Source organism: Scyliorhinus canicula, chromosome 18 (assembly GCF_902713615.1).
Source record: "Scyliorhinus canicula chromosome 18, sScyCan1.1, whole genome shotgun sequence".
Classification (NCBI taxonomy): Eukaryota; Metazoa; Chordata; class Chondrichthyes; order Carcharhiniformes; family Scyliorhinidae; genus Scyliorhinus; species Scyliorhinus canicula.
In genome coordinates, this window is record NC_052163.1 from 13099987 (window position 1) to 13115654 (window position 15668).

At 46.4% G+C, this 15668-nt stretch overlaps 1 protein-coding gene across 3 annotated transcripts in view; it reads left to right on the forward strand.

Annotated features, from left to right (window-relative positions):
* The window catches only part of aatkb (apoptosis-associated tyrosine kinase b), a 332408-nt gene that overhangs the window by 119823 nt on the left and 196917 nt on the right, over positions 1-15668 (forward strand). The window contains exon 1 of one of the 3 annotated variants that reach the window (XM_038776391.1): positions 10310-10397. The exons of the other annotated variants lie outside the window; for them this stretch is intronic. The gene's annotated coding sequence lies outside the window, so the exon portion shown is untranslated. Of the gene's footprint in view, positions 1-10309; positions 10398-15668 lie in introns of those variants that run through there. 3 annotated transcript variants of the gene reach the window in all.

Here is a 15668-nt window from a genome sequence, read left to right on the forward strand (position 1 = left end):
GAGGGAGGAGAAGGGATGGGGAAGGAGACAGGGAAGACAGAAGGAGAGAGACAGAGGTTAGGGGGTGAAGGAGAGAGAGAGGGTAGTGGAGGGGTCGGTGGACAGAGAGAGTGAGAGATTAGGGGAGAGGTAGAAAGAGAAAGGATGACAGGAATGGGGAAGATACAGGGAGGGAAGAGAGAGGGCTAAAGAGTGTAAGTAGAGGAGGAGAGAGGTGGGAGAAAGTGAGGGTAAAGGGGAGGAGTGGAAGAGGGTAGGGGAGAGAGAGCGCAAGAGGGAGTGGGAGAGAAAGGGAGGGGGCGAGAAAAGGAGGGAGAAGGGGGAAAGGGAAACATATCCAACATTTTCTCTCTGAGGATTGTGCGACTCCGGAACTTTCTACCTTAGAAGACGGTGGAGGCGGGTTATTGAATATTTTTAAGGCTGAGATAGATTGATTCTTGTTGGGCGAGGGAATTAAAGGTTATCGGGGTTAGATGGGGAATGTGGAACTGAACACAAACAGATCGGCTGTGATCTTATTGAATAGCAGAGCGGGCTCGAGGGGCCGAGTGGCCTACTTCTGTTCCTATTGTGTATGTTTGCATGTAACAGGGCCTATCAGCAACTATGCATCAAGGGTTAAAGGTTGCACGGCCTACATCCATGGTTCAGAACCTCACACTGCAGGGGTGGAGAATCAGTGGCAGAGCTCACTATACTTGATCTGTTCTCATTAAAATGCGTGTAACATGAAAACATTTTTTTTGGAAAGAATTGTGACTTTGCTTCAATGAATTTTAGCCCGTTTTCATCAACTTCAATCGAAGATTGTTATGGATTGAGAATTTGTCTGTCTGTGTCACAAAGCATAAGTTTCAGAGCTTAAAAGAGTATTTTAATATCATTCCATAATGGGTCATTCATTCCCTCTGGGACCCATGTCAAACTCAAATTCAGACAGTGCCAATCATCTGAAAGAGTCCAGTTGCTGCAGAGGTCCCGAGGAAGCTGTGCGGTCTGCACATAACTGCAGGACATTTGTCAGAGGAGTTCATTCACTCAAAGATGAAAAGTACACCCCCCTCTGTCTCTCTGAGGGAAATGCACAGATTTCCTGAGGCAATTTCCTCGTCAACCTCTTGACCCATTTATATGCACGGCTCGTTTTGTTGCATTTGGTTCGCGCCGTGTAAATACGCCAACGCAGTTTAATGCTTTCAATTTTACAGGATTTATTTTGCATTGATAGTGAGCAAAGTTCAACATCTTGTGGGCCCCAGCAAACTGAAGGGGATTTCCCTTAAAGATCCAAAAGGCCAGACAAAAATAGATTTCCAGGAAGGTTGGAAGTGTCCTCTTCATTCAGAACATAGAACTGTACAGGACAGGAGAGGCCCTTCGGCCCACGATTCATCCAAAAGATGCTCCTGAATTTTTACTCATTTAAGGCTCCTCTGTTGGATCTGGAAACGAGGAGGATTCCACTAAAGGGAGTATGTTCAAGCTGTCTAGAAATCCAGGGAAAGAAGTGATCCCGGCCCAGTTCTCCTCCTGACCCTCCAGGCCCTTCTTGGCCTGGAATCTTGATCTTAAGGCTTCCTGAAATCGAGCATACCACAAAACAGCCCACTCCCCCACCTCACCTTTCTCACTTCATCGCAGGTCCGGTCGGACTGCTAATATCCCTTCAGCCTCTCCACCCCGACATTTTGAGGTGTAACATCCTCATCCTTGTGTTCAAATCCCTGCATGGCCTGGCCCTGTCCTATCTTTGTCACTTCCTCCAGTCCTCCCACTGCCTGATCTCCCCGTTCCTCAGCCCTTGTCACTTCCTCCTCTCTTTGCCTTACTGCTTGCAATGTTACCTTCTCCAAACTGGGCCCCACATTGAAGAATCTCTTTCATAGGAAAAGGAAAACTCTCCTCGCGCTGCTCCCTTATCACCCTTCCTTAAACCCCACCTCTTTGACTAGCTTTTAAGCACCTGCCCATTGGCTAGGTGTCCATGTTGTTGCTTTGGTAAGTGCGTAAACTCCAGAAAGCTTATTTGTTATTGTAACATCTCTGTGAAGTCCTCTGTGAGTTATTTGATGCAATTAACACGATCTTAGGATGCTCGTGATATTATTATTCATACAAAATATGTTTGCTCGCCTAGTTATCAATAGATTGCCTCAGTGATATGGTCATGAATTAAAATTCAAACTTGTAATTTGAACCTTGATGGAATGAGATCTTCATAAATCAATCAGGAGAGCGGCTGATCTTAATAAGGTTTGACTGTAATTGATCTTCACGATGTTGTACAATTTGCAAAACAATAATATTCAAGCAAAGTTAAGGACGGGCATCAATCCTGCTCTTGCATTATTTAGTGACAAGAGTCTGAATTTAAAGCTAGTTTTGTATGGAATAACCTTTGATTTTGCACTGTTTATGATTGGACCTTCCCAAAACTAAAATCAAATGGAATTAAATGCCAAGTTCAACTCTGTAGGATGGGGACTCATTGCAACAAAATACAATAGCACCATGGCTAGCACTGTTGCTTTACAGCTCCAGGGTCTCAGGTTCAATTTCCCACTTGGGTCACTGTCTGTGCGGAGTCTGCACGTTCTCCCCGTGTCTGCGTGGGTTTCCTCCGCTTTCCTCCCACAAGTCCCGAAAGACGTGCGTGTTAGGCCACTTGGACATTCTGAATTCTCCCTCCGTGTACCCGAACAGACACCAGAATGTGGCGACTCGGGGATTTTCACAGTATTGCAGTGTTAATGGAAGCCTACTTGTGACAATAATAAAGATGATTATAAATGGGATAGAAGTTATTTAGCCTTATTCTCTTATTTTTGAAATGGTTGGTAATAAAATATCAGGAAAGTGAGTAACACTGGCCGGAACGTTCCAGAAGTTCATGCCGGCGGCATTTTCTGGTCCCTCCGACGGAGCACCCGTGCCGTAGGTTTCCCGACGGCGAGGAGTGCATTTAATGGGAAAGCCCCACTGACAATGGGGGGACCAGAAGATCCCGCCACTGACCAATCACGGGCCTTCTCCATTGCCTCGTGGCGGTTTGCGTGGAAAATCCCACCCACTGAAACATAGCTCCTCCTCCTGGTGTCCTTCGACTTCATCCATGATTATGCTTGCCAAAGTTCAGCAGTGTTTTGCTATTGCCTTCTGCAGTATGATTGACCAGCAAACTCTTACTGTCATGTTGAAAGGATTTGTAGACTGAAAATCAACCTATTAAGCCCGGTATTGAAAGATCATTCCATGGTCACCAAGACCTAGAAGGGGGACTTGAACCCAAACTTCTAGCCTAGAGGTAGGGACACTACTACTGTGCCACTAGACCTCTTCACTGCAACATACACACAGGTTAACATCTTTTACACACCGACAAGTCTACTGAGTGTGTACAATATTTGCTCCAGTAACGTGATGCTCACCATCATGTTTATTGTCCAATAATGTTCATTGTTTTTCCAGTCTGAGATAGATGGGCCTATCTGCGTGGGTTTCCTCCGGGTGCTCCGGTTTCCTCCCACAGTCAAAAGATGTGCAGGTTCGGTGGATTGGCCGTGATAAATTGCCTTTAGTGTCCAAAAAGGTTGGGTGGGGATACTGGGTTATGGGGAGGGGGGTAGAGTGATAGTGTGGGCTTGGGTAGGCTCTTTCCAAGGGCCGGTGCAGGCTCGATGGGCCGAATAGCCTCCTTCTGCGCTTTAAGATTCTATCTAGCTGCGGACGGATGAGGCGCAGAGGTCAGACAGCCAGCGGACTTCAACTCCTGCCCTATATGGGAAGGAGTCAAGTGTTTGGGAAAATTAAAGCATTTCATTAATGCAGATTGGGAGACACAGAGGGAGCTTGGTAAAATACATTGCTGCCGGGTTACATAAATTAACATCATCAGTTGCGTAAAGCTGAGTGAGACACTGTCATCCCACATCCTGGAGGGCTGCTTTATCACAGTGGCTGTCTTTGACCGAGGCTGGTTGTTTACTGGAGTTCCGATGAGCAAAGACACACACACACAAGTGCAGCTGTTATGTTGTTCTCTCCGTGCCAGTGTCTGCATAGAACGCGGCAGCATGGTTATCACAGAGAACACTGTGCCCTCAGCTCCATGGATTTGCAACAAATTGATGAGATTTGTTTTGATAGAGAATCTGAACATTGCTACCAAATCAAATCCCCCCCCCCCCCCCCCCCCGGCTTTCCTCAACCACCGACCCCCCCCCCCCCCCCCAGCTACCCCCACCACCATTGCTGTCACTGTGGGGAAATGACCACCACTTCTCTCAGTTGTTCGAAACATTTTGTTTCCAGTACCTGTGTTTTTTTTAACGATTTGGTGGGGCAGCACGCGATGCACAGGGGCATTGGCTGGTAGAAAGGGAGGGTCCCACAATTCCCCAGCACCAGTGTGGTGAATGTGATTCACACCGGATTATAATCTGTATATACATGTGTCTATATGGTAAGTGCAGTTGCATTACCCGACCACCAGGGGGAGTAGCTCTGGGAATGCTCGAGAATTGTACTGGGCTTCTCCCTTGGTTCCGCCCAGGACTCCTGCCCCTGGAGCTGCTGTATAAAGATCAGTGCCACATGGTCAGCCGGCCAGTTCACCGCAAGTTCAATGGCTAACCGGCTGGCTCTGTTGTGAGTATATTAAAACCGCTATTCTAATCCTACAAGCACATGTCCGTAGAATTGTTGATTCCAACAATTTAATATACTCAGGAAACAGTCGAAGAAATCATGGACCTGTATTAGGGGATGTACGGTAGGACCTGTACTACAGGTTCGCCGGTAGCCCCTGCGGCTAGCTCCGCCCACAAGAAGCCGTATAAATACGCGCATCCTCCTCCTGATCAGCCATTTCGCCAGCTGCAGTAGGAGGCCACGCATCTGACTGTAATAAAGCCTCAGTTGTACCAATCTGAGTCTTTCGTGCAATTGATCGTGCATCACCCCGTTACGTCACCACCGGGGTGCGGGGGATATCGGAAAATGAGATCTCGCCAGCGTGATTCCCGTTTTCCGAGTCTCGCGACATTTCTGTGCCAGTGCCCACCATTTGCCGGGAGTGCAAAATCACGGCACTCAATGGAACTCTTTTGAAGAAGCATTAATTAGGGCATCATGATCAGCACAGGTTTAGAGGGCCGAAGAGCCTGTTCCTGTGCTGTACTTTTCTTTCTTCCTCATTAGTAATCTTAGCAAACTACCAGATTTCCAATTTTGTGTGCAACTAGTCAGCTGGCATTCTGTAGCTCAGGCGCAAGCTGCAGGACATGAATACTTTTAGCCAACAAGTATATTTAGTTTTTCGGAGCTCTGGTTAATTAAAGACTTGGAGAATTATGCAGCAACCGAGCGCACCTCACACCCAACCTAATCTTTCTGAAAGACAATGACTGTTGCTACGTAGACAAATGTGGCTCGATTGCTACAATTATCAACTCAGATGTTTCATACCCACTCAAAACCTCATAGAAAAAAAAAATTGTTATCTAATTGCTACTCTAATTATATGGTAAGGAGAGGCATATTCTGTGTATTATTTCCAAGTTAGCTTTTTATTGCTGTATTTGATACAGATCACTGTGACATTTCTTTAAACAACATTTTAAAACATTAATGGAGAATCTTGCGGAAGGTGCAGATTTTTAAATGTACTGCGATTTCACGTTGATTTTTGCATCTGAACAGACAAAAATCGTCCCGGAACTTTGTTGAATTAGATGTTGGCGTCTCCGCAGTCAATGCCTCACTGGACCATGATATCTCCTTGAGTTTTGAAATCACTCTTTCTCGGGCAGAAAAGCATACTTGGTTGGTGTGACCTCTTGGACTAGTTTAGGTCACCTGAGGGGTGTAGAGAGGAAATTTTCTAGTTACTGCTTCCCGTATTGACTCTGTTTTTTTTTAGTGGTCGCAGAGGAGTTTGGTAAGAGCGTGTAACAAAAAGGTTTACTGTCAAAGTGAACTACATACAATTCAAGTCCCGGCCGCTCTTGTGTCTCAAATCCAATATCCCACTGAGGGGTCTCCACCCATCAGCGGGGAAGCTCGTACACCACGAGGCTCATGGGGAAATTAATCGATTCATCCCCATGGGTTTAGTGGGGATTGCAACATCCACCCCCACCACGTCCGTAGGCCCACCGACAGAAGGTGGAGCAGGAGGGTGCCTGCGCTTCTTCACCCACGGCCGCACTTGCAGGGGCTGCGGGGACGAGTCGGTGGGGGAGGGGGTGTAGCGTGTTAGGGAACGCCATTTTCTGGATGTCCGCCTAGGGGGGGGGGGGGGGTACTACCACTACCGACTGATCCTCAACCACATCGCCGTCGGAAATCTCTCGCACGTCGGTCTCTATGTCTGAGTCGGAGACAATGATTTCCCGCATCTCGGTATCAGGAACCTCAGAGGACGATGCCCCAGAGCCCCCCCCCCCCCCATGGGTCAATGTGACACGACTGGAAGCTGATGCTTCCGGAGGGGTGCGGCGACAGTGCCGGTTCGCCTGCCTCGGAAGTGGTTCGGCTGCTTCCGCGTCGTGCGGTCTGGTGTCCGTACTTGGTACGAGACTGGCCCCGTCACCATCATCCCTCATCGGCGTCATTCCCAATATCGGGAAACGAGAGGCAGAGGCGGGTCCAGAGCCAATTGCGTTTCCACGGATCCCGTGGTCTGCTTCGTCAGATCCCTTTTGAAGGTTTGCACCAGCCATTCAGACAGCACGTTTGAGGAAGGGTGATATGGGGCTGTGCGGATATATCGCACACCTTTGGCCTTCATGAATTGTCTGAACTCTTCGCTCGTGAAGGAGCTGCCATTATCCGTGACCAGCACCTCCAGAAAACTATAAGTACTCAAGAAGAGCCTGGGCTTCTCGACCATTGCCCTCGATGTGGTGGACGGTATTCGGCGGACTTTCAGCTATTTGTCAGCAAGTGCAGAGTTATCATGCTCTGATTGATGCCCACAAACAAGGGCTCCCCCATTAGTCTGGGCCCTGTGCCTAGGCACGGTCCGTTTCATTGCAAATCCACCTCTGACAATGCCCCTCATGACCTCAGCATGTCCCAAAGTACTTTACAGCCAATGAAGTATTTCTGAAGTGTAGTTACTGCTGTAATCCAGTTAATGCATTGAAATGGAAATAAACTTTTCAGTCCCTCAAACCTTTTGTGAGAATGAATGAGATGGTGGTCTACCTGTATTATAAATCCATCCATCAGCCTTGCCTCCAGCTCCTTAATATCTCTGACTAGAAAAAAATCAATCGATCCCCGATTATTATTACATATTTTTGTCAATTATTTAACCGGCAGATTTAAGGAGTTCCCACCCGCCTGCAAACCTTGCAAGTGGGCAAGATGATGCTGGGATCCTGACCCGATGTTACTTCTAGAGGATTTCCCATAGCCCCCTAACTGTAAAAAATCCCCCCTTCCCCCCCCTTCAAGAGTCTCTACCTTACAGACCGCTTTTGACATGTCAGTTTTTGAAGGGACTGCCAGCATTTGGGACGGCAATACAAAATTATTCTGTGCAGGAGAAGCACGTCAGTGAATTGTGTGTGTCTCAGGTGGTGATGCATTGAACAGAAACATGCTGTTGTGGAGCATTTTCAAATCGGTCAACTATTCTAGCTGATCCAAGTCCCTTGAATCCACTAATTAGAAATTCACAGCATTTTAATATTGGGCAGCGTTCCATGGGGCTTCATTTTCTAGTGGGCTGTGCAATATGGAGCATCAAGCAATTAATAATTTATTGGTATTCTTCCGAGTAAATTTAATATAACTCGGATAGAGATTATTGACAACATTCGTATGTAAAAAGGCTGTGTGTCATTCTAGTTCATTATAAAATGGACACAGCAGTTATGTCTGCTCATTAAAATATGGATATTAGCTATAGCTGAGTATAGGGAAGAAAATACTTTGTGAATTGGTTACTAAGAGTTTAGTTCTATGTAGCCTAAATATTGTTGATTATAGATATTAAAACAATACAGTAACGGCGGAACATAAATGATTGCAATTTCCACAGACTGGCCTTGTGATGATTGTTGATTTCTTTCACTATTAACATGTCGGTTGTCCGGCGTGCTTGGAATCTGAATTTACATTTGTGAGGTCAAAGATTGCAGGCAGGCATCACTCGATATCCCTCCTGGGAGATCGTGGAACGTGGCAGCACAGACGGAAGGTCATTGGGTCCACTGCAGGCGTGCGGTCTCTCTTCCTCGAAGCCGGCAGCCGCAGAACCTAGTCCCTGCTGGTTTAGCTCAGTGGGCTAGACAGCTGGTTTGTAATGCAGAACAAGGCCAGCAGTGCGGGTTCAATTCCCGGCCCGGCTGAGAATTCTGAGTTCTCCCTCTGTGTACCTGAACAGACGCTGGAATGTGGCGACTAGGGGTTTTACACAGTAACTTCATTGCAGTGTTAATGTAAGTCTACTTGTGACAATAAAGATTATTATTATTATTTCCAATCTTGCTGGCTTTCAGGCCAGGCGATTCGGGCCCGGGCACGTGGGGCGTTAAGAATGGGTTTTTCTTTTTTTTAGAAAATATTTTATTGAAGCATTTGTAATTTTCACAATTTAACATATTGACATTTCTAAAACAACCACACGGCTCAACGCAAAAACTACCCCCTAAAATAGCAACAAACAATAGACCACGTACCCCACTTCTCCAGCCCTATCGCCAATTACCCGTATACTAAATTCCCTGTCCTTATTTAACATTACCATGCCTCCTATTTTCCTCCCCCATTTTTTCCCTTTCCCTCCTTACTGCTGACGTTCAGTTTTTGTTAAAGAAATCGATGGACGGTTGCCAACTCCGGGCGAATCCCTGTATTGATCGTCTTAGAGCGAACTTGATTTTCTCCAGACTGAGAAACTCGACCATATCGCTGACCCACACTCCTGATTTCGGAGGCTCCGAGTCCCTCCATCTCAGCAAGATCTGTCTGCAGGCCACCAGGGAGGAGAAGGCCAGGATATTGGCCTCCCTCCCCCCACTTTGCCCCCGGATCCTCCGACACCCCAAAAATACCAAATTCTGGACTCGGAGTTACCCTACCTTCCAGGACTTCTGCCATAACATCCGCAACTCCCTGCCAGAATTCCCTCAGTTTCGGACATACCCAAAACATTCGAACATGGTTGGCTGGGCTACCCCCACACCGCCCACATCTGTCCTCCACCTCCTTGAAGAACCTACTCATCCGAGCGACCGTCATGTGGACCCTGTGGACTACCTTGAACTGAATCAAACTAATCTAGCACAGGACTAGGATGTATTTACCCTTTTCAAGGCTTTTTCCCACAGTTCAGTTTCCAGCTCCCCTCCTAGCTCCTCTTCCCACTTCCTCTTCACCTCTCTGATAGGGGCCCGTCCCACTCTAACAATTCCCTGTATTTGTCAGAAACCTTCCCACCTCCAATCCCTGTTTTTGACAGCACTTTATCCTGTAGTCCCCTCAGGGGGAGGTGAGGAAAGCTTGGGACCTGTCTCCGTACAAAGTCCCGCACTTGAAGATACCGAAACCCGTTCCCACCCGGCAAATCAAACTCCTTCTCTCCAAGGTCGGAAAGCCCTCCTGGATGAATAGATCCCCAAACCTCTCAATCCCTGCCGCTGCCATACCTCAAAGCCCCCATCCAGCCCCGCCCGGGACAAACCGGTGATTGTCACAGATCGGTGACCACACTGTCGCCCCCTCCAGTCACATATGCTGCCTCCATTGCCCCCACACCCTCAGGGCTGCCACCACCACAGGACTGGTGGAGTACTGAGCCGGCGAGAATGGCAGGGGCGCCGTCAGTAAAGCCTCCAGACTCGTACCTTTGCAGGATGCTGCCTCCGTCCGCTCCCAGGCCGACCCCTCCCCCACTACCCACTTCCTGACCATCGATATGTTGGCAGCCCAGTAATAGTTTGGCGCCTGTTCGGGTACTCTGAGGGAGAATTCAGAATGTCCAATTCACCTAACAAGCACGTCTTTCGGGACTTGTAATGACTTAGGCCAGGCCTTTGAGATTGGCCAATTAGAATACGAGTTCCCTGATTAGTGACCCAATCAGGGAACCCCTTTCTGTGTATATAACAGGGAGTGTCAAATCCTCTGCACTCCTGGTGTAGACAGCAGACAGAATGGTCATGGTTGGTCAGCTGTTGGGTTTGTAAATAAAAGGAATTCTGGTGACGGGACTTCTGCCTCCGTGGACTTATTACAGGACTTGTGGGAGGAAACCGGAGCACCCGGAGGAAACCCACGCAGACACGAGGAGGCACTTCAATGTAGTGTTGCTGAGGAGCTGGGAGCCACTCCAAAGAATTTCCCAGCCTTACAGTTGGACCTTGATGAGGAGGGAAGGACAGGTGAAGACAGCTTTAACTTATATTTAGCTTTAAATGTCCTCTTTTCGGACACTGGGGATTTTCGGATAGCCGGATTTCAGGCACTGTACCTGTATATAAATCACACCTGGAGTACTGCACCCCTCACCTAAGGAAAGATATATTTGCTTTTGTGTGGGTGCAACAAAGGTTCTCAAGATTGATTCCTGGGCTGCTTGTCATATGAGGAGCGGTTGAGGACTCTGGGTCTGCACTCGTTGGAGTTTAGAAGGATGAGAGGGGGAACTTATTGAAACTTCAATGGCTATTGAGAGGCCTAGATAGAGTGGACCTGGAGAGGATGTTTCCACTGGTAGTTAAAACTAGAACTCGAGGCCAGAGCCTCAGACTGAAGGGACGATCCTTTAAAACTGAGGTGAGGAGGAATTTCTTCAGCCAGAGAGTTTTGAATCTGTGAAACTCATTGCTGCAGAAGGCTGTGGAGACCAAATCACTGAGTATCTTTAAGGCAGAGATAGATACGTTCTTGATTAATAGGGGGATCAGGGGTTATAATATAATAATAATCTTTATTGTCACAAGTAGGCTTACATTAGCACTGCAATGAAGTTATTGTGAAAATCCCTTAGTCGCCACATTCCGGCGCCTGTTCGGGTACACAGAGGGAGAATTCAGAACATCCAATTCACCTAACAAGCACGTCTTTCGGGACTTGTGGGAGGAAACCGGAGCAGACACAGGAAGAATGTGCAGACTCCACACAGACAGTGACCCAAGCCGGAAATAGAAAAGGGGACCCTAGCGCTGTGAAGCAGCAGTGCTAACCACTGTGCTACCGTGCTACGGTTTGGGGGAGAAGCCAGGAGAATGGGGCTGAGAAACACATCAGCCATGATTGAATAGCAGAGCAGACTCAATGGGCCGAATGGCCTAGTTCTGCTCCTGGGTCTTATGGTCCAATGAGGGTTGATCTATGAGGAGAGATCGAGCAGAATGGGCCTCTGCTCTCTGGAATATAGAAGAATCTGAGGTGATCTCATTGAAATGTAGAAAATTCTTGGAGGGTCATTATTCCTGGGGAATCTAGAACCGGGAATCATAATCTCGGGAATAGGAGATGTGAAGAAACTTTCTCACACAGCAGATTGTGAATCATTGGAATTCAGTGCCCTGGAGAACTGGAGAGGCTCAGTCATAGCTGAGATGGATCGATTTAAGGGAATTGAGGGGACAGGGATTTGTGGGGGGGGGGGGGGGGGGGGAGCGGAGTTCTGGTTGATCAGCCCTGATCTTATTGAATGGCGGAGCAGATTTGAGAGGCAGTGCACTCTGCACCTGCTCACATTTCGTACATTGTGATGAATGTAGGAATTTCAGATACAGTGTATTACACGTGTTTGGGGCGGTAAGGGTTAAACATGCGGTTTAGTGTGTGGTGTGATGGCTGCAGTAATGGTTTTAAAAATCCTGGTTGGAAAGACAGCCAGGCTTTTTGGTTACAGAAGTGCAATTAAAGCATCATAAAAAATGAAACCATCATTCATTCCAACCATGTATATTGTTTATCTGAACTTGGGCTAATGGAACCTTGTTTAAATGAAGAAGGCTCCCTGGAGACTAGATAATCAGAGACATTGTGTTTGGCCTTCGTAAGGTGGTGTCCTTAATGGGAGGATTCAGGGGCTGAAGCATTCAGATGTTGAGTTTTGATTACTGGAAGAACATGGGTTAGATTAGGGATGTGAGTAGACAAGCAACGTTTTGCCAAATGCTGGGAAGTTAAACAGTAGTTTGACACAGGCAAGAAACTGCCTGTGTTCCTGAAAGATCTCTCTCTCAAAGTATTTTTGTCAAGACATCTCAGTAAAGCAAGTCATCCTGTATCTGCTAACTGTATTTTAAAGTGGATTTTGACCCGAGATGGGTTTTGCTTGAGTGGAGATAAAAGATAGCTAGAGATAGTTAAAATTGAGTTTTTCATTTTATTGTTAAGTATTGTATAAAGGTTAATTGTAAACTATTTTCATGTATGACATTAGAGTTATTTTAACCCTGTGTTAGTAATAAAATATGTTTCAATATACCATATCCCTATTTGTGCGTGGAATCACTCCTGAAGCGAAGTGTCCTTTCCTCACAGTCTTACAAATTAAATAAAATATCGGGGTTTCTGACCGATACTGACCGAGTTGAGTTCTGGTCTGGGATCATAACATTTATATCCATTTTATTCCAGTCCCATGCTTTTTTGCTTCCAACATTTCCTTTTCAAATATTTATCAATTGCTAATTTAAAAGTTCTTTGTTCTTTTTGCTTCCACCACACTTTCTGGTGTGATGTTCAGGGTCTAACTCTGTAGATATGGTACCTGTTGTGATTCTGGAGTTTGGGGGAGAAGAGAAGAACCAAACCTGTTTTAAGCAAAACAAAGTTTTAAAAGTTTTTTTAAAAACGTCCCCGAACGTTGGATCTTCCTGTGAAATTGACAAAAGAAAATCAGCATTCGAACAAGGAGAGAAAAATCAACTTTCCAGCCAAAATGGGAAATCTGTAGAAATAGTTGCGGAAGTCTTTGAATGGAAAAAAAAAGAGAGACATTAACAGTCTTCAAAAGAGTCCAAAACGAAGGAGCTGGAGTTTCCCAACAATACCTCATCATAAGCACGGGAAAAGCACAGACACAGTCAGAGAGAGAGAAGGAGTGACAGCAGCTCCGGCAGTTAACACAGAAGTTGACAGTTGTGCAGCATTTAATGTAACAACCAGAAGAAGGGACAAAGGACAGGAAAATCAGAGACCCCAGATGGAGGGCAACACGAAGTAACCTGAAAGGTGGCAATGAAGACTCCAAGGAAGAGGGAACACTGGATCGCAGAAGAGGTAATAAGCCTTGAAGGCAGAGGCAATGCCAGAGGAGGCAATGAATCTCCAGGTGGAGGGCACCAAGGGGCCCAAGGAAGAAGGAACCTTCAATGTCTAAATGAAGAGCTGAGAGCAAGCCAGACTCAGTTGGAGCCCATCCCATCCTTTTGTATTGGAATGAAAAGTTCCTCGAAAGTTTTATCAATAAATTACAAGCAAACTATACAGCTGTAATCAGTCAGAAGAAGCCACAGCAGAAGAAGTAGTAAGAATGAACAAAAAAAGAGTTGGATAAACTTCACCGAGAACTAGAAATGAGAAAAGTTTGTAAATGAGAAGCAGCCCAACTATATCAAAGATCAGGAAAAAGAAACCAGCTGTATGGGAATAGCTGGGAAATTTATTAGGGCCAGTAACGAACAGTACAACATTCTTTGGCAAGCAATGAAGGAACTGGCGTTGGAGCATGAAGATGTGAATAAAAGGTAAAAAGAGTTGAGAGAAAAAGCACAAGCGGAACTCGACAACAGAGATCAAGACATGGAACTTGAAAAGCCTAAGGAATCCCATGTAATAGATGTTATCAGCTTTGTGATGGGTGAGAGAAGTACTGGCCTCAGTGAAACGCATCCAAGATTTCATCCATGGCGTTCATGTGGGGCATCTTGTATCATCTACTGCAAGAGTCATCGCACCGTTGAGCAGGGCCATCAGTCATGTGGGCAGCACGGTAGCCTTGTGGATAGCACAACTGCTTCACAGCTCCAGGGTCCCAGGTTCGATTCCGGCTTGGGTCACTGTCTGTGCGGAGTCTGCACATCCTCCCCGTGTGTGCGTGGGTTTCCTCCGGGTGCTCCGGTTTCCTTACACAGTCCAAAGATGTGCAAGTTAGGTGGATTGGCCATGATAAATTGCCCATAGTGTCCAAAATTGCCCTTTGTGTTGGGTGGGGTTACTGGGTTATGGGGATTGGGTGGAGGTGTTGACCTTGGGTAGGGTGCTCTTTCCAAGAGCCGGTGCAGACTCGATTGGCCGAATGGCCTCCTTCTGCACTGTAAATTCTATGAAAAGATACAATTGCACTGGAGAAATTGGCATTCTGCAGAAAGGTAGAGAGTGTCCGGTGTTGAGGGCGCTGAGGAGGACTCAGCAATGGACAAATCCAGAGAGAGTACACAACTGTTGGAACAAGTTAGCAATTTGGGAAAATTGTCGAAGAAATATAACAAGAAGTGGGAAGAAATGGTGACGGTAGAAGTAGAGGATGTTGCAACGACACCATAAGGAACGTGTCAGTTCTCTGAAAACGTGCAAAGCATGAAAAGGGACAGATCGTTATCAAATGTTGTGTGGAGGGAATGATGGATTCAGCTTGGAAGAAACTCAGAAACAGATCAGATGAATGGATTGCCAAAGCAGAGCGCTGGACTAAAGGAATATTGTCCTTCGCTTCGACAAGAGAACGTTATTCTGACAGAAACAAACTGCCGTGGTATTGAGGAAGAACTCCGATGTGTTGAGTAACAGTGTTAAGCTGGCGAAAGATGCCAGTGAACTGGAAATGTCTTGCAAAGAGCCGGAAATCAAGGTTGGAATGCTGATGGAGCAATGTTTACATAAGACAAATGGACTAAGAGAAGAACAGCTTAATCATCGGATATAGGCAACTCAGCTCAATTGAGTGAGAGATTGCGAAGGCAGCAGTTGGGAAATAAAGCTGAGTTGGAACAAATTCGGAAACAGGTTGAAGACTCTGATCACTGCAGGGAACCCTTTCACCAAAGGTGGGCCACGTAAAATTGTCAGTTCATCTCAGGGTACTTGAGGTGAATTTTGAGATAAAGGAACTGGAACTGGAACTGGCTCAGACCAACCTGCAACTGGTGGTGGCTGAGTGAAAAATACAGGTTGAGGAGAAAGCAGATGTATTAAATGAAGGGCTGCTCCAGTCCTAGCGGAATATTTGTTGATAGAGATAAAAGGAAGACATTGGAAAGTGAACCCTCTCGGTTGAAGGCCGGTGAGAACTAGACAAAGCAACAATTCAGGCAGAGAAAGAAACTGAGGTTACATACCCGAACTGGATTGCTGAATTGGTCACACAAAAGCACAAGAACTAATATGATAACATGGTCGATGGAAAAGATGCCAAATAGAAATGGTAGAAAGAGAAGAAACTTTACGACACGATCCGAGTACCAGAAACAGAGTACCGTGGCCATTCCTTCACATGTGACAGACCGAGTGTGTGAATGAGGTGTCAAGACGTAAAATTGTGTTGTATTGTGATGATGGGATGCATTGTAGAGTAAGACGCATGACAGAGAAAAGGATCAACGAAAGATTGGAGAGTGACACTGTCCATAGACTAAAGTATGTAGTTCTTGGTCAGTTCAGAGTCGAGAAGCGGACTTGAACACAGCAGGCCT